Here is a 7,290-nt window from a genome sequence, read left to right as displayed (position 1 = left end):
GAGAACTAAAAAGGTGGCAGAGTTCAGACGCCAACACTAACATGAACTCACTTGCACCATAGATTTTTCATACTTTTGGACACTCAGGTTACTGAATTGTGTGATTCTTTTCATCTGGCAAATGTCTTTTTTTACAGCTGAGGAAATGAACCCCCAGCTTGCTAAAGTCATCGTATGTGCTATCCCCTCCGCCCATGCTTGTCCCCTGATGACTGGACTTGGGCTTTGGCTCTGCAAAGAATGAAGGATTGGCCAGGTGTGGTGGCTCAAGCCTGTAATCCCAGCACTTTGGGAGGCCAAGGTGGAGGGATATCTTGAGGTCAGGGGTTCAAGACCAGCCTGGCCAGCATGGCAAAGCCCATCTCTACTAAAAATACAAAAATTAGCCAGACATGGTGATGCGCACCTGTAATTCCAGCTACTCAGGAGGCTGAGGTGTGAGAATCGCTTGAACCCGAGAGGCGGAGGTTGCAGTGAGCAGAGATCACGCCACTGCACTCCAGCCTGGGCAGCAGAGCAAGACTCTGTCTTAAAAAACAAACAAAACAAAAAAACAATGAATAATTGGCTTCTCTCCCTTAAGTCTTGCAAGCAGAATCAGGGGGCCATCCAGCCTAGTCTTAAGAAAACTGAAGTGACCTCTCTTCTCTCTGACTGCCAACAGAATGGATCACAAGAAACAAGCTCTTTCTATCGTTATTGGAATTCTTATTTATCTTTATGAAAATAAATCCTATTTACATAAAAATAACTTTATCAGATTAGTTGTTCATGTTCTCTCAACAGTTATATAGAATTAGTAGATATATTCCCAAATTGCCATATTGTCAGATGGGCAATTTGGCCATCTGAGTGACAGAACACTGAGAGGATGTGATTGACGTGTGCAGAAGAACACAGCTGGAGGGCCATTTGAGTGTAATTACTTGGGGTTTTATTACTCTCCTTGCAAATGAAAAGTGTGAATATGTACAAGTGCCAATTGTTCCCAATTACTTGAAATAGTTTCTGTTAATATCCAACCCCTTTCTGCAATTGTATTGCCAAGTCCAAAGGGAAATTACCAGATTATTGTATAAATTGTTAAGGTGGCTAAGCATGGTGGCTCACACCTGTAATCCCAGCACTTTGGGAGGCCGAGGTGGGAGCGCTGCTTGAGCCCAGGCATTCAAGACTAGCCTGGGCAACATAGGGAGACCCCACCTCTACAAAAAATTTAAAAATTAGTCAGGTATAATGAAGCCCACGTGTGGTCTTAGCTATTCAGGTGGCTGAGGTGGGAAGATTGCTTGAGCCCAGGAGATCGAGGCTGCAGTGAGCACCACTGCACTCCAACCTGGCAGACAGAATAAGACTCTGTCTCAAAACAAAACACAAACAAAAAGGCCAGGCACAGTGGCTTACGCCTGTAACCCTGGCACTTTGGGAGGCCAAGGTGGGAGGATCGCCTGGGGTCAAAAGTTCGAGACCAGCCTGGCCAACATGGTGAAACCTCATCTCTACTAAAAATACAAAAATTAGCTGGGCATGGTGGCGGGCACCTGTAATCCCAGCTACTTGGGAGGCTGAGACAGGAGAATCGCTGGAACCTGGGAGGCGGAGGTTGCAGTGAGCCGAGATCGCGCCATTGCACTCCAACCTGGGCAACAGAGCAAAAACTCCATTTCGAACAAATAAACAAATAAAAATAACAACAACAAAATATATATATCCCTATATATTGGTTAAGCTATGTATACACACACATATATATATAGCTTAATAAAACAATTACATGGTTGAAATATGATCATCAGAAAAGATACCTGAATTCAATTAGAACAGTATAGAACAGTATGTGTCACATCTTTGAGGCTCAATGGAATATTAATAACAAATTAATAAATAAATAGCCACATAGAAAATACAATATAACTTTATACAAATAATAGTATATTGCCATAACTAGATATGTAAAGTCTCCTTGACACACATAAACAGTAAGAGGAAAAGCCACAAATCAAATCAAACTTTTTAAAAATCTTTTTTCCTTTCTAATTTTTTTAGCTAGGTTTGAGTTCAGCTATCAAAACCAAACTTTTTTTAACTCATTTTCTCTCCTGACAAAAAAAAAAAAGCATAAGTAGAAAAATAAAATAAAATTGGGAATATTCTCTACCTATTAGTCTATGTCCTCTTAACCGACACACAAAAAATGGAACACACATTTGGTTATGGCACCCTGTTGACCTGTTCAACTAACGGGGAGTTTGATTTTGTTACTATGACCTTGGGTGAATCCAGGAGTGCTAGAGTTCTTGAACCGGAAGATGTTTAAAAATAAGAAATAGCAACAAATCTTCAAGTTACTTATGCTTGTTAGGTTGAATTGTGGTGTTGCTCTGGGCTCACTGTCTGAGTAGTTGGCTACCCCGAGTGGGTGGACATCCTGGGGAAACTCAACATTATCCTAAATCTCAGGATTGGAGAATATCTTCTATGCCAATGAATAGCCTTATAAATAAGTTGTTCAGTGATCTAGGTGCTTGTTTAACTATTATATCAAAGCATAATCTAAACAGGTAACACAGCATTTGGCCAAGTCACAGTGTTTAGTAATTTACCTACAGAGGACTTGGCCCTGGGAAATGGTTGACTCGAATCTACGTGATCTTAGGAATTTAGGACTCTAAGAAGACCATGTGATGATGTATTGGTTTGGCATATGCCATACCTGTTCTCCTCTGTCACCTCACCACTTCCATTGGCTCGAATCCTTGCAGCACATGTGGGTTTAGGGATTTTACAGGTAGAAGATGGACCATCTTAGTATTTTTGCCCACTTTTGTTCTCTTATGTTACACCTTTCAGGTTGGAAATAGAACAAATGGGACTATTTGCTGGTAACAGTGTTAGATGACTCCGGGAAAAATAGATTACCCCAGCTCCTATCAATGCACATTTATTTACAATTTAAATAAATGAGTTAGTAACATTCCATATGCAGCAGATGAAGCCCATCATTCTTATGCTTACTGTGCAATCCCTGGAGGGTTTCTATTTCCTAGAGCTGATTAGCTGATTATGGGGCTTTTTTTCACTCTTCTCTCTAGTTTTTGTTGTTGTTGTTTGTTTGTTTGTCTTTAATCTATTGAATGCTCAAAAGTCTAGTGAGACAGACTAACAAGAACCAAATAGAGTTTCTCAGGTGAGAATTTTCTATTAATATACAAAGGGGTTTCTCACTAAGCCATGGTTTTGCTCATATCCAAAACATAGAGCCAGCAAAGTCCCCTCTGAAAGAGTCTACCAATGAACTCAACCCAAGTACCAGAGAGTGTGCTTGTTCATTTACACAGAGCATTGATCAAGAAAAGATTCTTTCCCTGCTGATACTATAGTGATGTCCAAACTGAGTAATCAAGATGCCTTTTAAAAGAAAAAAATCATACTACTAGTAGTTTAAAGATCCAATGTAAAAACACTAGTATTTTATTCCATAAGAAAATTTTTCCATTGTAAAATTCTTACCACAAAAGCAATGGTTTGTAAGAAGGAGTGTCTTTTTGTTTTTGTTTTTTAACCAGGCCTTCCATATGGAATTGATGAACACTGGTTATGCTTTGAAACTCTACTATGGTTATCATTACCCTAATGGAATTTAGGAACTTATATTATTTCCTATTCCCATTTCCTAAAGAATTGCAAAAGTTCTTGTTAAGACAGACAGCTGAGGGAAGTGCCTAGGCTTTCAAAAAAAAAAGCCAGCCTTTACGCTACCAGTACATGGGAAAATTTAAAGGAACCTTCCCCAAAAGAGTTTATTCTACAGAAACGAAGTGAGCAACTCTGAGTGGAACTTTGGTTACAGAAGAGACAAGCTGCTTGCTGGGATGGGGGGGTTTTACGAAGAAGATAGAATGAGAGAATACAAATAATGGTTGATCTAAGAATTTGCAATTGAAGTTGAGACAAACTAAGCCACCTTCCCAACTCTCCCACTGCTCAGGAGTGATACCAATGTCTTATTCATTTAATGAAGCCCTAGGAATCATGAAACTGAATTGTATTTTGGAGAAAAGGAATCAAAAGTCTCTCTCTCTCATTGAAGATACCAAAAAGATAATTTAAAACACATATTCTATTTGACTTTGTATTAATCCATTTTCATGCTGCTGATAAAGAGGTACTTGGCCTGGGCAATTTACAAAGGAAAGAGGTTTAATGGAGAGCTCCAGTTCCAGGTGGTTGGGGATGCCTCACAATCATGGCAGAAGGCATGGAGGAGCAAGTCACATCTTGCATGGATGGCAGCATGCAAAGAGAGCTTGTGCAGGCAAACTCCTGTTTTCAAAGCCATCAGATCTCATGAGACTTACTCAGTATCACAAGAACAGCTCGGAAAAAACCCGCCCCATGATTCAATTACTTCCCATCAGGTTCCTCCCACAACACATGGGAATTATGGGAGCTACAAGGTGAGATTTGGGTGGGGAAACAGAGACAAACCATATCATTCTGCCCTTACCCCTTCCCAAAACTCATGTCTTCACATTTCAAAACCAATCATGCCTTCCCAACCGTCCCACGAAGTCTTAACTCATTTCAATATTAACTCAAAAGTCCACAGTCCGTAGTCTTATCCAGATAAGGCAAGTCCCTTCTGCCTATGAGCCTGTAAAATCAAAGGCAAGCTAGTTACTTCCTAGACGTAATGAAGGTACAGGAAATGGGTAAATACAACCATTCCAAAAGGGGGAAATTGGCCAAAACAAAGTGGCTACAGGCCCCGTGCAAGTCCAAAATCCAGCGGGGCAGTCAAATCTTAAAGCTCCAAAATGATCTCCTTTGACTCCATGTCTCACATCCAGGTCATGCTGATGCAAGAGGTGGGTTCTCATGGTCTTGGGCAGCTCTGCCTCTATGGCTTAGCAGAGTACAGCCTCCCTCCCGGCTGTTTTCACAGGCTGGCATTGAGCGTTTCCAGCTTTTTGAGGTACATGGTGCAAGCTATTGGTGGATCTACAATCCTGGGGTCTGGAGGATGGTGGCCCTCTTCTGGGCACAGCTCCACTAGGCAGTGCCCCAGTAGAGACTCTGTGTGGGGTCTCTGACCCCCCATCTCCCTTCTGCACTGCCCTAGCAGAGGTTCTCCATGAGAGCCCCACACCTGCAGCAAACTTCTGCCTGGGCATCCAGGCGTTTCCATACATCCTCTGAAATCTAGGAGGAGGTTCCCAAACCTCAATTCTTGACTTCTGTGTACTGGCAGTCTCAACACCACATGGAAGCTGCCAAGGCTTGACGCTTGCACCCTCTGAAGCCACAGCCTGAGCTCCACATTGGCCCCTTTCAGCCATGGTTGAAGTGGCTGGGACACAAGACACTAAGTCCCTAGGCTGCACACAGCATAGGGACCCTGGGCCTGGCACATGAAACCGCTTTTTCTGCTAGGCCTCTGGGGCCGTGATGGGATGGGCTGCCGTGAAAACCTCTGACGTGCTCTGGATATATTTTCCCCATTGTCTTGGAGATTAACATTCGGCTCCTCGTTACTTATGCAAATTTCTGCAGCTGGCTTGAGTTTCCCCTCAGACAATAAGATTTTCTTTCTATTGCATTGTCAAGCTGCAAATTTTCCAAACTTTTATGCTCTGTTTCCCTTTTAAATCTGAATGTCTTTAACAACACCCAAGTCTCCTCTTGAATGCTTTGCTGCTTAGAAATTTCTTCCCCCAGATACTCTAAATCATCTCTCGCAAGCTCAAAGTTCCACAATCTCTAGGGCAGGGACAAAATGCCGCCAAGTCTCTTTGCTAAAACATAACAAAAGTCACCTTTGGTCCAGTTCCCAACAAGTTCCTCACCTCCATCTGAGGCCACCTCTGCCTGGATCTTATTGTTCATATCACTATCAGCATTTTTGTCAAAACCATTCAAAAAGTCCCTAGGAAGTTCCAAACTTTCCCGCATTTTCCTGTCTTCTTCTGAGCCCTCCAAATTGTTCCATCCTCTGCCTGTTACCCAGGTCTAAAGTCATTTTCACATTTTCGAGTATCTTTCCAGCAACACCCAACTCTACTGGTACCAATCTACTGTATTAGTCTGTTTTCACACTGCTGATAAAGACATACCTGAGAATGGGCAGTTTACAAAGGAAAGAGGTTTAATGGAGAGCTCACAGTTCTGCGTGGCTGGGGATGCCTCACAACCATGGTGGAAGGCAAGGAGGAGCAAGTCACATCTTACATGGATGTCCAGAGAGCTTGTGCAGGTAAACTGTATTCACTATCATGAGAATAGCACAGGAAAGACTCGCCCCCAAGATTCAATTATCTCCCACTGGGTTCCTCCCACAATGCAAGGGAATTGTGGAAGCTACAAGATGAGATTCGGGTGGGGATACAGGGCCAAACCATATCAGATTTTATTTTCAAACGCATTTTCTTAAAAACAAATACAAGATGCTTTTTAAAGAAATTATTTATATTTATAATTTATTTATATATTTATTTATATAATATATTTATATTTAAAGAAATATATTCCAATTGGCATATATATTTTGTTACCATAAAAAGGTAATATACACATATGGTTGTATATGAAGAAGAAACAGATAGTAGGCTACATGTAAAAATGATAAAGGGCTGCAGCCAATTGAGCTGATGGAGTTCCTTTCCTCATGAGGCCCAGCGTGCAATAGCTGCAAATGGCAGCTTCCTTGGTAGTGTATGCAGCCTGTTTCTTATATGGGTTGCTCTAAGGGACCTCAGAGACACGGCTTTCAGGTGGATGTTCACGTCCCTGACCTTGCACTACCCTCAATGTAGACTCCGAAAAGGTATTCGAGGTGCCTTTGGAAAGCCCCAGGGTGCTGTGGCCAGGGTTCACATTAGCCAAGTCATCATGTCCATCCAAGTCATTATGTCCGTCCGCACCAAGCTGCAGAACAAGCAGCATGTGATTGAGGCCCTATGCAAGGCCAAGTTCAAGTTCCTTGGCTGCCAAAGGAAGTGGGACTTTACCAAGTTCAGTGTGGATGAATCTGAAGACATGATGGCTGAGAAGCAGCTTATCCCAGAAAACTGTGGGGTCAAGTACACCTGCAATCCTGACCCTCCGGACAAGTGGTGGGCCCCGCACTCATGAGGGCTTCTACTGTGCTGCCCCCTCCTAACACCCACCAATAAATCCTACTTCCTGTCCACCTTAAAAAAATGATAAAGGGTAGTCACCTCTTGAGAGTGAGAATAGGACTGGTGTGGAAGTGAGTTTTTACTTCTCACTGGACATATTCCATGTTTGAAA

The 7,290-nt window shown here is 42.3% G+C and overlaps 1 non-coding gene across 1 annotated transcript; it reads left to right on the top strand.

Moving 5' to 3' along the window:
• The first annotated feature begins 6,629 nt into the window (after positions 1 to 6,629).
• On the top strand, positions 6,630 to 6,763 carry LOC129043301 (small nucleolar RNA SNORA70). Its single transcript, XR_008504393.1, has one exon. It is a non-coding gene; the product is annotated as a small nucleolar RNA SNORA70 (small nucleolar RNA).
• Positions 6,764 to 7,290: the final 527 nt, after the last annotated feature.

Source organism: Pongo pygmaeus, chromosome 7, assembly GCF_028885625.2.
Source record: "Pongo pygmaeus isolate AG05252 chromosome 7, NHGRI_mPonPyg2-v2.0_pri, whole genome shotgun sequence".
In the NCBI taxonomy this organism is placed as follows: Eukaryota; Metazoa; Chordata; class Mammalia; order Primates; family Hominidae; genus Pongo; species Pongo pygmaeus.
The sequence above is the reverse complement of the archived record's forward strand: the minus strand, read 5'-3'. Positions and strand labels throughout refer to the sequence as shown.